This window comes from Leopardus geoffroyi, chromosome B1 (genome assembly GCF_018350155.1).
Source record: "Leopardus geoffroyi isolate Oge1 chromosome B1, O.geoffroyi_Oge1_pat1.0, whole genome shotgun sequence".
Classification (NCBI taxonomy): domain Eukaryota; kingdom Metazoa; phylum Chordata; class Mammalia; order Carnivora; family Felidae; genus Leopardus; species Leopardus geoffroyi.
This window is the reverse complement of record NC_059327.1, coordinates 2,983,146-3,002,920: the sequence shown is the minus strand read 5'-3', so window position 1 is coordinate 3,002,920 and position 19,775 is coordinate 2,983,146. Positions and strand designations below refer to the sequence as shown.

Genomic DNA, 19,775 nt, shown 5'->3' with positions numbered 1-19,775 from the left:
TTTTGAGGGTTTCTTATATATTTGAGATGCTCATCCTTTGTTAAAAATGCAGTTTGCAAATATTTTCTCCCAAATGTTTTCATATTTTTCTGTCTTCAAAGGGCCTTTTGTAGAACCGGTCTCTGTCTCTGTCTGTCCCTCTCCTTCTCTAAGTTTTAGCTGATAGATTTCTGTCAAAAAAATAAATAAATAAATAAAGTAACTTCTGGTTTCTGCAGACACACATAGCATGGACAAGAATAGCGGTCAGGTGGCTGCCCTGAATAGAAAAGGTGTGAGGCCCCATCCCCAGAACCCCATGACCTGTTGGGTCTTTCAGGCTGCTTGCAGTAGTAAATCCTGCAGCTTAAATGACCTATACATAGAAGGCCAAGAAACTGATAAAATGTCCTCATTCATAATCCCACAATTGATTGGATATTTTCATGGGGATTCAAAGGAATTATAATAATCTTAAAATGAGGGAATTTAAGTTATGGAAATAAAGCTTACTTCAAATAATAAAGAGTAAAATATATTTTACAAATTCTTACTGATTTTTTTTTCAAAATGTCCTATCTTTTACTTCTAGGTTGACCGTATATACTTAGGTTTGACATGGACGATTTTTTTCCCCTTACTCTGCTGTCTTGCCTGCAAAATGGAATAGCCTTACTATAAGTCATCAAAGAAATGTAGGGATGATATATTGACTTCAGAAGTGTTCACCAGTTTTCTTTTGTTACAAATCCATCCCAAGTAATCATCACAGTAATTGAAGTAAATCAGGTAATTTAATCGCAGCAAATTATTATATTTTTTGATGTAATGCTTACTTGATCATATCCCTAGAATTCAGTGCATTTACATTATTTTTATAAAGAAGCAGCATATGGAGAGATGTGCTAAGTGGAAGTTTATGCCGGAGAAGGAAAATAAGTTGTGTTTTAAGATACATATGTGAAAATACATGGCAAATCAAGGAGATAAGCTAAGATTAACAAACTGGGTAATTAGTAAAGTGTTTTGCAGACAGAAAGAACCATATTTTGTAAGCATTGTGTGCTGCAATTATTATTAGAATGGTTGCAGGGAATTCAGTTTGCTTATTTAAATCACCTATTTTATAGTTTCATCTGTCAAACTGAAAGGCATATAAAACTGAATAAACCATGTGACATCCAAACAAGATACTTTCATTATGTACCTGGGAAAACCTCAGCTTCAAGTAAACATTCAAGTTTGGTAATTAGCACGTAAGAAATTTTCCATACACCCCAGCCCCAAGAAAATCTTTGCAGCTTTTTTTCTTGTGCAAATGCATGCATAAATGTTCCACAAACCTTTGTAGGTTTCTGACACTGGGAAGAGTGTTAGTTACAGCTCTGCGTACTTCTCAGAAGGACTGACTCATCTGCAAAGAGGTAGAATAGAGTTAGAAGAATATCAAATGCATTAGGTAACTGTAATGATTACAGCTGTAATTTCTGTGAAATGAAAAAAGAATCCTATTGGAAAATGAAGCGTTTGCTGATTGGGCTGTAATCCACCTGCAGCCGGCCATGTCGCATGTGCTCAGAATAGGGTGTAGATACCATCTATCCCACCCGCCACCAAAGGGCCATTTTCCTTATGTTCAGTCACACAAAAATTATTTATGGCAGATTTTGACCCAACTTTAGTTATTCATTGCCTGCTTTTTACATCACAGTGGCTTGCTAACACTTGCTTTAGTTGAATGAATAACTTCATTTCTGGTTTTCATTTGTTTTGTAAATGAAACAAACAAACTAAAGTCTCTATTTTGGATGTTCTTGTAAAGTATACAAACATTTTTCTCCAGGATTATCATCTTTCAAAATAATATATATTTTTTAATCTGGTAACAAAACCAAATAAACAGACATGCTACTAATGTTATCCTCTGTATCTGTAAGCTCTAATTAGAATAATGTAAAGCCAGACTTGTGTTTTTCATGGGTTTTATATTAACCTCACTGTATTAAAAGGCTTAGGTGGAATGTGCTTTGTTAAAATGAGGCTGAGTATACCAGATAATTTGAGCAATCCTTTTTTTATTTTTTGTTACTCAGCATTTATTTTTGGGCATTAAGTGTTTTCGATAAAGGACATTAAGTTGCTAGTCCTGCATTATAGCACTATAATTAAGATCTTGCTTGTATTTGAGTCTTCAAAGGTTTGTTGCATCTATAAGACAACTGGTTTTTTTTGACAGTGTCCTAAAGGCCCTCTCTGCTTCTCCAATATCATTGTCTCCACCTTGGCCACAATCACACATGTACACCCACACGCACACACACATGCACACGCATGCACATTCCCAGACAAGGCCACGCGCCTTTTTCCGTGCTGATTAGTCTGTTATGAGTATCCTTTCTGCCTTGGCCCCCTCTGCTCTCCCAACTTCCCTTTCTCTTCTTTGAATAAGTTCCAGATCGTCCTGCAAAACTGACGTGACACAGCGTCTTCTCTGCCCCTCTCGACACCCCCCCAAGATGGCCAGGTAGCATGCTGCTCAGGGCTACCAGTTCCCTCGGGTGCAGAGAGATCGGCACTTTGAGTGTAGCCTGCAAAGGCTCTGAGACCTGGTCCTAGGGTCTGTGCTGCGCTCCCTGCATTCCAAACGCATTTGTTCGTCTTCCCCCTCTGCCGCTCCTCGACTCGTGTTGAACTTGCAGCGCTCCCGGCACTTGGCACGAGCCCGTTCGACCCACAGCCTGCTCTTCCCGTGGGTCGTTCCTCAGGGGCGGCCAGGGGCGACATCCACCCCGTGGGGCCTTTCTTCCATCTCTGCCGCCGACTCCGTGATTGCAGGCTCTGTCTGGACCTCCGCTTCAACCCCAGACACACGCGTGCTGCTGTGTTCCCGACATGTGCCCTGCACACGCACCCGTTCCCTGGGTGTTCCACCGGGAGCCCTCCGCGCCTCCGCCCCCGCCCAGCCTCACACAGCCTGCCAGGGAGCAGTGGCAGCATCGCCACCTGAGGCGGCAGAGCCCCCACCTCCGCCCTAGGTCTGGGCCCCTTCTCGGTCGTGAACGTTTGTACCTTATCCGTGCTCACGTTCATCCAGGTCTCTGAGCCCCCACGTGCACTGGTGCATGTGCACACACACACACACACACACACACACACACACACACACTTTCTCCCTCTGCCTCCAGTCCCCTTCCAGTTTTAGTTTTTTACCTCTGGTCATTATTTAGTAATTATACATACGTATGTATGTTATGTGTATGTGTATATATACCTATATATATGTGTGTGTATGCTATGTTTGTACACATACATACATTTTGATGCATTTTAATGTTAACGCTCCCACTAGGGTGGTACTGGAGACATGGTGGAGACTCAGGGGATGTACATTGGACGAGCGAGTGAATGAATAGATCTTCGTGTAGCTGCCTGCTCATCCAGCTGACAACAGCATCCTGTCCTCCACCACTCTCTCACTCAACACCCTAGCTAAGTTAGCCCACCTCACAGATGTAAGAAAAACGGTCCTCCTCTTTACCCTGTCTTATCACTTGTCTAGAATCTGTCAGTAATGAGAGATATTTATCCATTTGTGTTTTTGTTTCTCCTAGAATAGAAGCTCCTTGATAAGAGGCCTTAGCTTGTGCTCGCTTGTCTGCCCAGAATGTGTGATGCCTGTCATGGAAGAAACGTTTGGTCAATAGTACTGATTTATCGGCCGGGCGAGTTTACTCAGCACAATATGTGGACTGGACTAGGTTACGATGTGTATCTACTGATACCTAGCTCTCTGTCGTCTATCTGCCATAGTCTCTGTATACAATAAATGGATACTTGACCCCAGAGAAGAATTTTAATATTGTAAACCTTCTTTAGATTAGATCAGCATTAATATCAGCTTTGGTGTTTTAAAGAAGGCAAATTCAAGTGCTCACATGGCACATGGGATCACATATCTTTAAGAAATAAAGGCCAAAGCACATGAGAGTCTTCAGGTTTCCGAAGGAGCACCTCTCTATCCCGCAGCAGTATTTTTGTGATGCACATTCAGGTCTGCAGGCCTCAAAATATCCTACCGGGGGAGGCATATGGGCCATGAGTCAGACTTTCCAGGTTTTCCTCGGGAGAGTTCGTTCTCTGAAATGTTTGTTCAAGTGTAAATGTCAGGTGACTCTGGGTCAGATGCGGTACGTTGGAGCTGACAAGTCCATAAAGAGCATTTTACCTAAGCCCCTTTCTTTGGGGACATGGTGGCCTGGAAGTGGCAGAGATCACAGAAATCCCACTGGTGCAAGGCAGACAGCATGGGCAGGGTGTGAAGGGGTGTGCCCCAGGGCACTGAGACGTGAAGGGTGCAAAAATTGGAAGCGAGAAGAAACAACTTAGTGCAATTTTCACAGCAGTAAGTAGCTACAGCAGGAGCCGCCGGATGTCTAAGAGACTCTTAACGGAATGAATTGCGAAGTCGGTGTGAGGTCTGATCCGGATGGAGCCTGGCCATCCACAGGTAGCGATCCACTTGTTAGTGCGCCTGGGTCCCAGCACTCAGCTCAGGGCCTGGGTGGCCAGGGCCATGCCAGAGAAGCGGAGAAGGGATGAATGAAAGGTGACCTCAGAACGCACCTTCAAGGGGAACGTGCTGGGTCCTGAAGCCTCGCAAGTTACACATTCAGTGTTCAAGTTACATACTCTGTCCTGTCATTTGTTGTTTTATCACAAAACTACCTCATATATTTCTTAAACCAAGAGGAATTATTACAAATAAGATAAAGTTGAGCTAATTTCTTCATTTCTGAAATAGTGATGATAGTACTTGCCTTGTTAGACCATTTTGATCATTTATCGCTCTTCATATAAAACACTTAGCCTAGTGCCTGATACAGTGGGCACTTGGTGACCATACCTGTAGATTCTATTTGTGTTTCTTAGGACAGAAACCACACTGTGGGCACTGATCATACTTACTGACCATATAGAAGTGTTTCTACTCTCAACTTCATCCGGGTAGATCACGAACATTTTACTTTGAAATACCAATTTTGAAATGCCCTGGGAAATTATAAACTACACACCGTAAGTTCCTAGCCTTCTCTCTATTGAAACAGATGTGATAAGTGATGTTCCCATGTGTGATCCAGAAGAGAAGTCACAGAGGTATCGAGATACTGAGCCTCAGCCCTCGGCACCCTCCCCATGCACACCCCCCCCCACATGCACACACACACATACACGCACACACACATAATGTGTCTGACTTCTGTTTTATTTGGATGTGATATTTATTTAGTTTCTTTAAGTTTTTTTTATTTAAGTTTATATATTGAGAGAGAGAGACAGAGAAGAGAGAGAGAGAGAGAGAGAACCTGTGCACACAAGAGGGGGAGGAGCACAGAAAGGGAGAGAGAGAGAATCCCAAGCAGGATCCATGCTGTCAGCACAGAGCCTGACAGGGGGCTTGAACTCACCAACCATGAAATCGTGACCTGGGGCGAAAGAAATCAAGAGTCAGATGCTTAACTGACTGAGCCACCCAGGTGCCCCCTCCCCCCTTTTTTAAAAGGGATGTGATATTTATTTTTAAAAATTTTTGTATGTGAGTAAATCACCTACTTAATGGCCTCAAAATATGTAGTTTGCAAAATAAAAATAGGGCTATTTTAGATTTATTTTTTTGAAATTGAACTGCATCATGTAATAAGAAAGCATGGTAAAGGTCCCTCGGCGTAAGCCGTGGCCCAGGTGAGATGAGCTTCTGGCTGTCTGTAATTCCCAGTTCGCTTTCACACAGCTCCACTCACCTCTCAACAGAAAGTAGGCAAATAAAATCCATGTTGAGATGAGCAGTGATGTTATCACAGGGATGACCTTGAATCAAATCTGGCTAATCTCAAAGCTTGCAAATGTTGGTTAGTTTGGGTGCGTGGTTACTGACAGCCTGTTCGGAAGGCATCCCTGACCTGATTCAGACAGTCACTGTGCGGGGTCCCTAGTGGAAAACCCCTAATCACCGCTGTAACAGTCTGTCCACAGGCTGTAGAAAGGTGTTCTTGAATGTTTCATTCAAGCCTAGCAAATTTGAGGTTTGTGTTTTAAGTTTACATTAGTGTGTGTTTCCTAATGCAAGAACTCCACTTACCCTCCTTCCCACTACACTAAAATGTTATGTATAGTATATTAGTACTTGGCGTTGATATATTATAGCATCCTTATTATTTAATTGCTCATTTTGATTATTTGCAACCTTATTTAATTTCATCTGTGTAGAATGCTGGAGCAAATAATCTCTTTTAGAGATCCCGGGATTTCTTTTCTTTTTTTTAGCTGATTGATGAGGAATTATTGTTCCTGCAGTGAGTGGGTAGTGACTGTGCCAGAGACACTTCATGTCACTGGCCCTCTGGGATGAACTATCCTCCACTGGATGTGAGGGAGATATTCAGTGGGAAATGGCTTCTTTCTGAGAAGAAAAGTGAAATGGTATAAAGTGAGGGCACAATGCTTGGCCATCTGGAAGAAACAATCTATAACTACTTCTAATGTCTTGCCATACACTTTTTCCCTAAATGTTTTATCCAAAGGAGATGCTGGCATTTCAAATGGCATAAGCTAGTGTAATATGTGGGAAGGGCAATGCAAGAGTTAACTAGATCATTTTGGGGGGGGGGTCTTACTCTTTGGCCAGTTTTACCTCTCTGGCACTGAACTTAAAACATTCTGTGATTGGCTGGGGCGCCCGGGCGGCTCAAGTCGGTTAAGTGTCTGACTTCAGCTCGGGTCATGATCTCACGGTGTATGGGTTTGAGCCCCACCTCAGGCTGTGTGCTGACAGTTTGGATTGTGTCTCCCTCTCTGTCTGCCCCTCCCCCACTCGTGCTCTCTGTCTCTCAAAAAATGAGTAAACGTTAAAAAAAAACAAAAAAAATCTCTGTGATTGACTTAAGGATAATCGTGAAGGAGTAAAGAGGTATGGAAGGGGGAGGGAAGGTCTACAGCTCCCAGAAACTCATTACATGTGCCCCAAAATCATGTTGGAGCACAGATCCTACAGTTTAAACCGGAGTGTGGAGTTGTTTGATTGTTATTTTCTCATTGTATGGGTGGGTTAGGAATGGTTATATTAGTCACATTTTTACTAAGATGGTCCTTAAAATGCACCATATGATATTAACACATAGTGTATGGTCCACAATTAAGGTGAGATGACACTTTTTAAATTGACAGTATTTCACTCATTGGATTATTTAACACTAACCTATTTACTGTGGATAATTGTAAATATACAGAAGAGTGGAGAGAGCTGTAAAGAGAACCGCTGTGTTCTCCATTCCGTCATTTGTATTTTATCTGTTCACCTTCTCACAGTCCCCCTCCCCCCTCCAGGTATCTTAAAGCAAATACCAGACATCACATTATTTTATTTGTAAATAGTTAACATATAGAAGTGTGTAGATAGGTAGATACATAGACAGTCTGGCATATCTTTTATATAAAGCATGAGGATAGTACACTTTTAAAACACCAAACAAAATTGAATTTATTAATTTCTTAATATGTTTATTTCTTCAGAGTTGTCCCAATTTATCTTTTTAAATTTTTTAAAATATTTATTTATTTTTGAGAGAGAGAGAGAGACAGAGAGAGAGACGCAGACAGAGCATGAGCGGGGGAGGGGCAAAGAGAGAGGAAGACACAGAATCTGAAGCAGGCTCCAGGCTCCGAGCTGTCAGCACAGAGCCCGACGTGGGGCTCAAATTCACAAACTGCAAGGTCATGACGTGAGCTGAAGTCAGACACTTAGCCAACTGAGCCACCCAGGCGCCCCCCTCCCCCCCCCAATTATCTTTAATCTCTGGTTTGTATAAATCAGGATCTCAAATGTCTACACTCTGTATCTGATTACTGTGCATCGCCTGCTTAGGAATTTTAATCTCTTTTTCTCTCCTACATCTGTGCTCTTCTTAGTTTTTCCAGTACCCTTCACAAATTTTTAAAGGAGGGCTTTAGTTCAGAGACTGTTTCACATGGTTGATATTTTCAGTATTACAAGGATTATACCCCTAGCCTTTTGTTTATTTCGTTCCTGTCTCTTTTTATTTTGCTTTTGGACCAATAAGCAGTTTTAGAACAACTTGAATAAAAATCCCCTTCACATTATATTTTTAAAACTCAGTTTGGGAGCTAACTTCAAGTTTAGTTATGCTATTTAGAAAGGAGCTAATTGAAATAAATAAACAGTATTAGTGAAGATTCTCTTATGAGCTGACATGCGTTTCTGTTTACATCTGCATTGCTAATCTCTATATTTGTTTACTTTTTCTTTGGTGTTGTTTTCCTTGGTTGTCATTTTGTAATTAATAAACAGTTATTTAAGGAAAGTTTTAGGTCATAGAACAATTGTGTGGAAAAGTACAGAGAGTTCCCATGTCACCGCACCCCCACCTACCCCCAAACACACATGCAACCTCTTCCATCATTACCAGCCCTCTCTGGAGCGGTACTTTTGTTATAACTTACAAATCAACATGGCACCTCATTATCAACCCAAGTCCATAGTTTTGTTTTTTTTGTTTTTTTTTTTTTTAATTTATTTTTGAGATAGAGACAGAGCATGAGCAGGGGAGGGGCAGAGAGAGAGGGAGGGAGACACAGAATCTGAAGCAGGCTCCAGGCTGTGAGCTATTAGCACAGAGCCCGACACGGGGCTTGAACTCACAGACTGTGAGATCATGACCTGAACTGAAGTCGGATACCCAACCGACTGAGCCACCCGGCGCCCCCCCAAGTCCATAGTTGACAGTACGGTTTACTCTTGGTGTTGTGTATGCTATATATCTGAATAATGACAGTGTCAAGTAGCCACCACTATAGTTCATACAGAATAGTTTCATTGCCATAAAAACTCCTGTTCTCCACTTGTTTATCCCTCCTTTCCCCACTAACCGCTGAAAAACACTGGTCCTTTTACTCGTTATATTTTTACCTTTTCCAGAATGTCATATAGTTGAAATCATACAGTATGTAGCCTTTTCAAATTGTCTCATTTCACTTGGTAACATGCAAGTTTTGCCCGTCTTTTCATGGCTTGATGGCTCATTTGTTTTTAGTGCTGAATAATATTCTCTTGTCTGAAATGACTACAGTTTATCCATCATCTTTTGAAGGACGTCTTCTTTCCTTCCAAGTTTTAGCAGTTATGAATAAAGTTCCTGCTAAAATCCACATGCAGGTTTTCGTGTGGACATGTTTTCAACTCCTTTGGGTAAATACTGAGGAGTGTGGTTGCTGGATCTTAGAATATGCTTGGTTTTGTAAGATACCGCCCAAATGTCTTTCACAATGGCTGCGCCATTTTGCATTCCCAACAGTGAACGAGAGTTCTTGTTACTGTACATCCTCATTAGTATTTGGTGTTATGGGCATTCTGCATGTTGCTCGTTGTAATGGGCACATAATAGTATCTCGTTGTTTAATTGACATTTTCTTGGATTGTCTTTTCCTATGCTTGTTTGCCACCTGTGTATCTTTGGTTAGATGCCAGTCCAGGGTTTTTGCTCATTTTAATTGGTTTGTCTGTTTTCTTATTGTTGAGTTTTAAGAGTCTTTGTATATTTTGAATAAAAGTTCTTCATCAGATATATATTTTGCAAATATTATCCTCCCATCTGTGGCTCGCCTTCTAATTCTTTTAACGTGTCACAGGGCAGAAGTTTTTAACTTTTATAAAGTCCACCTTCTCAACTTTTTTAATAGATCATACCAATATTGTTGCATTTAAAAAGTCATTGCAAGATGCAAGGTCTCTTAGATTTTCTCCTGTTGCCTTCTGGGCATTGTATACTTTTGCATATTACATTGAGGTCTGTAATCCATGTTGAGTTAATTTTTGCAAAGGATGTGGGATCTGTGTTTAGATTCAGTGTTTTCCGTGTGTACGTCTAGTTGTTGAGCACCGTCTGCTGAAAGGTCTGTCTTTTCTGCATTGAATTGCCTCTGCTCCTTTGTCAAACAGAAATCAATTGACTATATTTGTGGGTCTGTCTTGGGGCTCTCTGTTCTGTTCCATTTTATCTGTCAGTTTGGCCAGTATGGAGCTGTCTTGATTACTATAGCTTTATAGTAATCTCCATTTTTATAGCATGTCAGAATCTTTACCATGCTACAGTTTCACCCAGAATGCTTAAAATATAAGTTTGTTCCTTAAATTGAGAAGTCTGGACCTAGGGACATCTTGTAGGAATGACACTAAATTTCAATTCACTGAACAGTCTAGAATTTATATGTTTTTTTCCAAGTGGGCTTTTAAAAAAACGTTTATTTTTTTCAGGGGCGCCTGGGTGGCTCAGTCAGGTAAGTGTCTGACTTCGGCTCAGATCATGATGTCACAGTTTGTGAGTTCGAACCCTACATGGGGGCTCTGTGTTGATGGTGTAGAGCCTGCTTGGGATTCTATCTCTCCCTGTCTCTCTCTGCTCCTCCTAGGCTCATGTGCATGTGTGTACTCTCTCTCAAAATAAATAAACTTAAAAAAAATAAAGTGCTAAATGTTTGTTTATTTTTATTTTTTTGAGAGAGAGAGAAAGAGAGAGGGAGGAGGGGAGCAGAGAGAGAAGGGGACAGAGGATCTGAAGTGGGCTTTGTACTAAGAGTAGAGAGAGCTTGATTCAGAGTTCGAACTCACAACCGTGAGATCATGACCTGAGCTGAAGTCGGACACTCAGCCAACTGAGCCACCCAGGTACCCCCTGCCCTGGGGTCTTTTTTCCCCAACATCTCTCACTTTGTATATAATAATTATAGATGATTACTAATATTTATTAGGCACGTGTAAGAAAGTTTTACACATATTAGAAAAAATAGTTTTTGTTATCCTTCTGAACAGTAATTATTATTGCCTTTTATGTGAAGGAACCAGGCTCCAAATTCACTTAGCAGATGCAAGGTCTAATATCTGTGTGCCTAGCACTTCTACAAAGTACATTATCCCCTTTTCGTAAGGATCACTAGATGACTAAACTTCCTACTGGCATTTATAAAAGATTTTTTTGAGACTTACCACATTTAAAATTGGTGCTTTATATTTTGTTATATTCCATTTCAAAATAAGAGAGGCAGTATTTGTAATTTTGGATAAAAATGTGTTATTGTGTCCATTCACCATTCTTGCAACACAAATTTACTCTGGCCAGTTTGTGTCCAGCACTCTTATGTACTTTAGTTGTATCTAAATACAAGGTGTTGAAATACTTCAAAACAGTTCAAACAAAGTCAGTGTTCAATGGCCTGAACGCACTGAACATCTTTGTAAGCAAAAAGCAGCAGCAGCACTGAGCAAAGAAATCACTAAATTTGATCCTAAATTTTTTCATGTTTAGAAGGGAGAAGTCTTTAAATTCAGATAATCAAAGAAAACAGTTGGAAGAGGAAGAAGAGAGAGAAGGTGGGGAATTGCTGAAAGCTGTTTGCTCAGCACCTTGGTGAGGGACACTCAGTCCCGACCGTGGAGGACAGTTATGGACACGATGCCCACACTGTCTTTTCCTCTCTTGAGAGGTTTTAGCGGAGCAAAGATTAATTATTTTTACACGTAAAACTTCGCCATAACTCAGGGTCCCAGTGTCTTCAAGAGAGCTGCTTGTTTCCAGTGGCCGCCAGCCATTGATTGGGGAAACAGGGCACAGGCAGTCACTGGCCTGTGGCTTTCAGAGCAAACTATAAACGGTGCTCTGTGCTGGCTGGACTCACCTCAGAGACCGGTTTATTCAAAGTCGAAGAAAAATAGCATTTCCACTGAGAAGATCTGCAAGAAAATGGAGAAAGTAAAATTGAGAAGAGTTATTTTTCGTATAGATTTCTCCATAACGACTACACTTTCATACTCTTTTAAAGTCAGCTTCATGGCCTTAAATTAGAAATAGAGTGGACTTCCTTTTAGGTGTGGCTTCCCTGTTCGCCCTACGCTGAAATGATAAAGATATAGGTGGTCTTATCCAGTCTATGAACAGGTGACTGTTTTCTCTCTCCTGTCCTACATGGGGTAACCGCATGCTTTCTTGTCCAAACCGGTGCTGTCCATAACACCAGCTCTAAATTGGGACCTTTCCTGGATGTAAGGTCCCCTACACTGCACCAGAGGTGATTCAAGGAGAGAAGCAGGATTATGTCACATTTATGGTCATGGCTTTACATTTGTGTAGGATCCTGTATTTATTGGATGCGGACTGGGTATTTTATGCTGGATTCTGTAACGTGCTTCAGCATCACTCGTTACCCCCGCCCCCATTTCACTGTATCCTTCATGGCCTCATATGTTTGAATGAACTTCTGCGTGGATATGGAACAGGCACTTGTTCAGGAATGTCTGGCTAGATCACCACATGGAAGGAAGGAAGCCAGAAGCTGATCCTCTGATTTATGTGGTTCCACTTCTCTATTTTGCAAAAGTGAAAACAAGCTTAGATGTCTTGAGGTCCTTCCCTGAGGTCACGCTGCTGCCTGTGAACGACAGATCTTTCAACGACACCTTCTCAGTGTGTACCCCAGACTGCTGGCGTTATCCATGATGCCAAGAACTCGATGGATGAGCCATGCTCTGATTTTACACACAGCCCAAGCTTAGCATCACGTGATGATTTGATGATGTGTAGAACAGTTCTAAGGAACTTCTACAGTCAAAAAAACAATTACGCTGCCGAGTCCTTAAATTAAACATAGTGCATGAAGTTAGCCCTAAGGCAACTTTATTTTGTAGCCATTCTTTTGGGAAAAAAGAAACAAAAAAAGAAGATTAATGGATTCACTTTTCCAAGTCAGGATCTGATTATATCAATGTTTTACTCCAAAACAGTAGAATCAAAATAGTGATTCCCAAGGTCCACCATTATTTTTCTATAATGAAACCAGCAAATTGTTATATAGTCAATGTATCTCTTATTTTTTACTTCAAGAAGTAGGCTTAAATTATGTTGATCTTTATGTTGATGCATGTATATATTGTGAAATAATTACTATAATGTTATAGTTAATGCTTTCGTCACCTCACATAATTACCTTTTTTTTTTTTTTTGTGGGGGAGAATGGTGAGAACATTTAAGATCTATTTTCTTAGCAATTTTCAAGAATATAATCCAGTACTGTTAACTATCCATTCCATACATTAGCTTCCCAGAACCTGTTCATCTTATAACTGAAGGTTTGCACCTTCTGACCCAGTCTTTCTGGGACTGTTTCCCCCACCCTTTTCCTTGGTGATCATCATTCCGCTCTATTCTATGAGTTCAGCTGTTTTAGTTTCCCTGTATAAGTGAAACTGTACCGTAGTTTTCTTTCTCTGTCTGACTGGTTTCACTCAAGCATAATGCCTTTGAGGTCCGTCCATGTTGTTGCAAATGGTAGGATCTCCTTCTTACTCATGGCTGCGTGATATTCCACTGTAAATATAAACCCCAGCTTCTTTGTCCACGTGTCCATTGACGGACACGCGGGTTGTTTCTGTGTCTTGGGTTTTGTAAGTAGGACTGCAGCGAACATCGGAGTGCAGATACCTCTTTAGATAGTGATGCCGTTTCCCTTGGATATATATTCAGAATGGGATTGTCTAATCATATGGTTGTATTCTTAATTGTCTTGAGGAACCTCCATAAAACAGTATGGAGGTCAACCATATGTTGACCGTTCTAAGTGGAGCTTGTCTGAATCTTGAAATGTTGGTTCCAAAATGAACTTATTGCTGCACTTTATTTCAGAGACAGCTTAAGGGGTAAAATGTGGCCATGTTCTTCTCCATAATGCTACAAATTCAAATAGAAAATTTAGAACTGCATAACGTACATAGAAATGGTGAATATAACAACTGCTTTGATGGAAATACTACAGCATTTGGAATATTATCTGTGGCGTTCAGAATAAGGGTGACTCTGCCTAGCTGCAGTAATGTGATGATGATTTTACCTCCTGTATTATTATCCCAAGTTGGGTTCCCAGGAGAACAAGGTACAGGGATAGGAGAGTGCAGTCTGACTTGGATGACACGTAAAGAAGATAAAATGTGTGCACATCATTGGCAAGCAAAGACAAATTCCAAAATCTGCATATAAATAGGAATGTTAAGTACCAAAGAATAATTCAGATGAAAAAAAAACTTGAAGTTGCTGATTTTCCATATTTAGAACAAGCCATCATTAAATTAAAATAAAGACAACTTTATCCATTTGGTGTTAATCTGTTAATTCAAACATGTTCTCATGAGTTTAGGTCATGGTTTTCCTCCACATCAACCAAGAACTTCACATCATCCCAAATTTTCTAAAACTTAATATTCTGAGACACATTTTAAATAAATAATAACATTAAATAGAACCAAGACTACTAGCCTACAATTCATGAATATCCCTTATGTCTTAAAAATTCTGGCCAAATATTTTGATAACGAGGTAAAACAAAGCCGATACAGTTTTACTGGGGAGCTGTGAATTCGAAATCTGAAGACCCAGGTTTGAATTTAAACCACTAGTTGCAAGGACTCTGGCCAATCGTTGAACTGCTTTGTCTCAACTCCTTCACGTGGAAAAGGGATGATAACTTCACAAAATAATTATAGGAATTAAATTGAAAGAATACGGAAATGTTTTCAGTAGAAGAAAGACCAGGCACAAAAATGATACTCAGAAAAGTGCTTTAAAGCTATTTCATTTTTTTCCCACTAAAACTAATCCCTCACCACGGCGCTGAAGTGCCCCCAGTGTGGGAGAGTGCTGAGAGCGCATGTGGCACTGCTCCAGAAATGGTGGGGTTATAATTCTGAATTCCCCTTAGGCAGATAGTTTCACACCATCATGTGTAATTGCTTTAGCAGAGAAGCCGTGACGACACGGTGCCCAGAAGAAACAGCTTATTGGTGATTTTGTGGAAGATTGGTTGTGAGACAAAATGAAAGAGGTCTGTCTGCGCTGGTCCTTCCTCACCAGGGACACAGGTTCGTCCCCTGGGTCACCAGTGTCAAATGGTCACACAGTGCTTCACAAAGAGGTACACACCCAGTGGAGAGTATTATTTGATGTATTGATCCAACTTTCCTGTCTCTCCAATCCATTCCCCTCTTTTTTGGTCCCATAGAGAGTTGTTTGGGGAGATGCCATTTGATGATGGCATAAAAATAAGGGATTGGAGGAGCACCTGGGTGGCTCAGTGCGTTAAGCATCCTACTTCAGCTCAGGTCACGATCTCACGGTTCACGAGTTCGAGCCACCCCCCCCCCCCCCCCCCCCGGCTGCGTCGGCATCTGTGCTGACAGCTGGGAGCCTGGAGCCTGCTTCGGATTCTGGGTCTTCCTCTCTCTCTGCCTCTCCCCCCCTTGTGCTCTTTCTCTCTCAAAAATAAATAAATGTAGTTAAAAAGTTTTAAAATAATAAGGGATTGGATAAAGCAAGGTTGTTCTGAGTTAGAGAATTTAATGGAAATACTGAGTTTTGCATGATCCGCTAGTTTAAGAAATATGCATATATCAATAGAGGTTCACATTTCACTTTGACAAAGATCAGTGCTGTTTTTATTAGGACAGACTTCCACAACACACAGGTGGATGTTCCCCAGCCTGGCCCCCAGACCCCCAGGTGATAGAATCCCTTTTGTGTAAACAGCAGGAGGTTCCGCTTGGGAAGATGCTTCTAAGCAGAGGTGGCCCAACAGTCTCCAGCTTGCTTTAGTCAGGGGCATCTCCAAAGCATCCGCTGCTACTTCCTGAGCCTGGTCGCCATGGTGACGCTGGGGCAGTGCCTGAACTTCCTTCTCCTGGGTCTTGGCTGGAGCTCAGATGGGTGCACTGGCCTCTGCCCTCCAACTCCTATTATAGGATCCTTGACAGTTTTTATTTGTTTTACACTGGTCTTGGGCAGGGTGTGTGTGTTGGGGGGGGGGGGGACGGTACATAATTGTGTATCTTTGCAAGAATCCCTCGAAAAAAGCCCTAGATGATTACTAAGTCTCTTTATTACATGAATAATTAGCTTAAAAGATAACTTTTCTGGGGGAGAAATATTAGATGCACACCGTTAATCTTATACTTTTAAAGAGTGATTTTCTTATGTTTATTTGTATGGCATTTATGTACCCATTTTGGTTATCTCACGGTTGATGGAAATGTATTCTCACCTTTAGGAAATTGATTTTGATTAATGGACCATCCCCAAGTATAGGTACCTAATCCCATGACTCGTGACCTGACCCAACCTCCTCAGGAAGCAGATTCCCTACATAGTGCATGATGTGAGTTATTTGGGGGGATGGGGGGGGTGTTTGTCCCATTAGTATATATTTAAATACATGGGCTTCTGAGATAAAAGTTTTGCAAACACTTTATGAAATTTGATGTAATATAAAATGAAATAACTTCTGTATGGCTAACGTTAGCATATATTGAGTGCCTAGGATGTGCCAAGCGTGTTGGGTAGAGTGTTGGTTTTTATCTATTCTAACAACAAACCTGCCTCACAGACCTAACCCTTCAGGAAAGAACATTAAGTTAACTGACTTGCCCTAGGGTAACATAGCTGGTAAGTGCTTCGGGCCAAGGATCAAAACATCATCCTCTGACTCTACAGCTGCTGTTTATTTCAATACATAATGCAGTGTGGATAAAGGAGGAAAACACTATAAAATCTAGCAGAAGGAAATAAATGAGTTATTTCAGGTGTAGCTAAGGCAAAAGGGAAAATGCAATGTGTCCTCGTGAATGTGTGAAAACAAGCATTCAAAATCATCCAGACAAACTTTTTTTTAGAGCTCAAACCTAATTTACTTCCTGGTTTCTCAAGCTATATCAGAATATATAAATATATTAAGAAATACAGGTGCTAATCAAATGAATATTCCTTATGTCTGTATTTGTCACCAGTGATAAAATGCTGAAGTCAGAGTGGGGGTAGATGATGACTCTGTCTATTTAGGGAAGTTGGCAGGCAGTGGGCCTGAGGGAATAATGGTCCATGACTTTACTTCCAGCGACGGGTCACTGAGAGAGAACAGGCTCACGTAACGAAAGGTCGCGTTAGACCAGCCACATGCGAAAACACTGCTGTCTTAGACAGCTTGGGCCGCTTTAATAAAGCACCATCAACTGGTGGCTTAAGCAACAGGCGTTCATTTCTTACTGTTCTGCCGGCAGGGAAATCCTACATCAAGGTGCTGGCACATTCAGTTCCTGGCAAGGGCTGTCTCTCTTCTTGACTTTGGTGGCAGCCTTGTCACCGTCTCCCCAGGCAGTGAGGTGAGAGGGCTGTGGCCTGTCCGTCTTCTTGTGGGGACACTAATCCCAATACGGGCCGCATCCTCGCGACCTCATCCAACCCTGCTGCACCTCCAAATCACACTGGAGCTTAGGGCTTTGACATGTCAATTTGTGGACGTACAGACGTTGAGGCCATGGCACCACCTCCTCTTGGCTTCGTGGTCTTTCTGCCCAAGTCTCCATTTGAACAGAGAAACCAAAGAAAATAGCGCCCGAACTCGACCTTTATCGAGTACCTCTGGGGGATACAGGCAAGGGTACGGTGTATAGCCTACAAAGACGTGTCGAATGGTGTCATTTCCCCGAGGAGTGAGGGAGCCAGACCCAGGCCAGGTCGAGGCTGTGCCATGGGTCCTGTGGTGGCCGGAAGCAGCGATCCGTCCTTGCGCCTTGCTTGGGGGAGGGGGGAGAAGGGAGCCCGCTGCAGAAGCCCGTGGAGAACACCGCGCTGGGACAGACCCCGGGCAGGCCGCGAGGAGAGGCGGCGGTGTGTCTTCCACGAGGCGGTTCGCGGCAGAAGGTATCTCCCAAGTTACAGAAAGACGGGCGTCTTCGGCACGCCTGCATCGCCCCGGGCGTCGAGAACCTTCTGTGTAGACTTTCTTAACCCTTAGGATTCTGGCCTGTTTCCGTTTCCTGCCTGCACAGCCTTGAGTGGTCAAGCACTGCATGACTTCACTCTCTTTGAGGTTGTAAAAACGGGTTCCCTGTCGATTGGCCCTACAACAGTCCTTTCCCACTCTCCTGGCCTGTGGAGTGTCCTGGGAACTTCACCCTTGTTTTGGAATCAGTTCTGCCTCTTTGGGAACCTTGTTTACCTTTCAGTTTCAGAAGAGTAACACCATCAAGAACGGCCAGGGCTGCTGAGCCAGCAGGACTGGGGCTCCGTCCCTGCCTCCTTCCCTGCTGGCTGTATGCCCAGCACCGGCGAATCTTCTCTACTCTGTTTCCTTATCCGTGAAGTGGGAATAACACTACTGAATATCTGCAGTTACTATGGCATTAAGTGAGACACTGTTTTGACAATACTTAGCCTAGTGCCAGACACATAGTAAGCATTTAATTAGTAATAGTATTACATTAGCCTGTGAATCACGTACACTGCCAGGTATATTTAACACTAATCTTTATTTTTTGCTGTTTATGATATACTAATGGTAACAGCCATGACAGCATCTTCTATTTAAAAGTCTCTGATTTCCTAGAGACCTGCTTAGAAAGTGATAGCTTCTCCTCAGCTGGTGTCAATGTCTTAACCTACTGCATAATATGGGATATTTTACATCCTATTCAAAGAATGGTATCTATATCCACATTCAGAGAATGTGGCATTTTTGCTGAATTACCAGCTTGCAATAAATTAACATGGGATACACATAACTAGCAGAATGAAGCAACCATATTACAATCTGACTTGACATTATCGAAGACTTAAAGACACTTCAGGGTCGTATATTGTGTCAGAATCTTCATTATGAATGCCAGGCAATATGACACAATGGCAGCGTGAAGAGTCCCTGATGACAGCATGGGCCACACCCATGGCTACTGCCCATGTTTGTGCCTTTATTCTCAGGAGAATAGCTCCAATTTCCTTGCAGACTAAAATCCAATACTCCTATTATGCAGCAGGCTGGCTGATTGGGTGTAAGTTAAAAATAACTCACACCATAAATGCTTTATGTATAAGTTGGCTGTGCCCCCTAGGTCGAGAGAGCTCAGTTATTCAAGTTAAAATTAACTTCTGAATCAAGTATGTGCATACTGAGAGGGCAGGCTCTTTGTGAAATATCGAAGATGTGAATGCTTTTCCTGTAAAATGTTTGTGAACGTTGCAGTTGGGTCGGTTGTTAAACAAGCGCCTGCTTGTCGTGAGGCAGGAGCCGAGTTGTGCCTGGAGAACAAGGAGAGATGATGCTACTTCTTCAAAGGCTTTCATCCCACGTTCTTGCCGAGTAATTGTCTTATACTCAATCATGAAATTGTGTCTCCCTTGTTCAGCCCCTGCCTCATTTTCAATGCACCTGTTAGGCTGGATTATAGAGGATACAGGCTTGGCATGGAGAAAGGCATTCAGTGGAAATGCACGTAGGAATATTTATTCTGGCTCAGATACACATGACCTGTGTGACTGAATGGTTATCTTCTCTCTATCTGAGGCTTTCCAGGCAAGAGTCGAAAGCCTGTTTGTCTAATAGTGCAAGAATTTTCTTTAATCTCTTCCTTCTCTATACTAATTAATTGATGCATTTACTGTGCATTCAGTAAATACTTACTGAAAGTCTACAAAATAGTATACTGTTAAAGCTCACACTCTAGAGGGAAAGAAAACTAAACATTAAATAAATAAGTAAATAAAAACATGATGTGTGTTTGTTAGAATCACAAGGAGGTATAAGAATAAACAGGGAAAAGAAATCATGGACTCGCTTTGGGGTGGGGAGTTTAGAGAAAGCTCTGTAATAATGAAGCCCATGGATTGGTCCCAGAAAGTGGAGTGGGGGCTTTCTGTAAG

General features: G+C 41.8%; 1 protein-coding gene and 1 long non-coding RNA gene across 6 annotated transcripts in view; one reads left to right on the top strand and one right to left on the bottom strand.

The window, feature by feature from the left end:
* Positions 1–19,775, top strand: part of CSMD1 (CUB and Sushi multiple domains 1) — a 2,022,178-nt gene that overhangs the window by 1,354,019 nt on the left and 648,384 nt on the right. The gene's annotated exons all lie outside the window — the stretch shown is intronic.
* LOC123584199 lies at positions 133–18,652 on the bottom strand. The gene is made up of 4 exons (XR_006705245.1): positions 18,470–18,652; positions 11,722–11,776; positions 1,323–1,393; positions 133–170 (listed from the first exon to the last, which is right to left on the bottom strand). It is a non-coding gene; the product is annotated as an uncharacterized LOC123584199 (long non-coding RNA).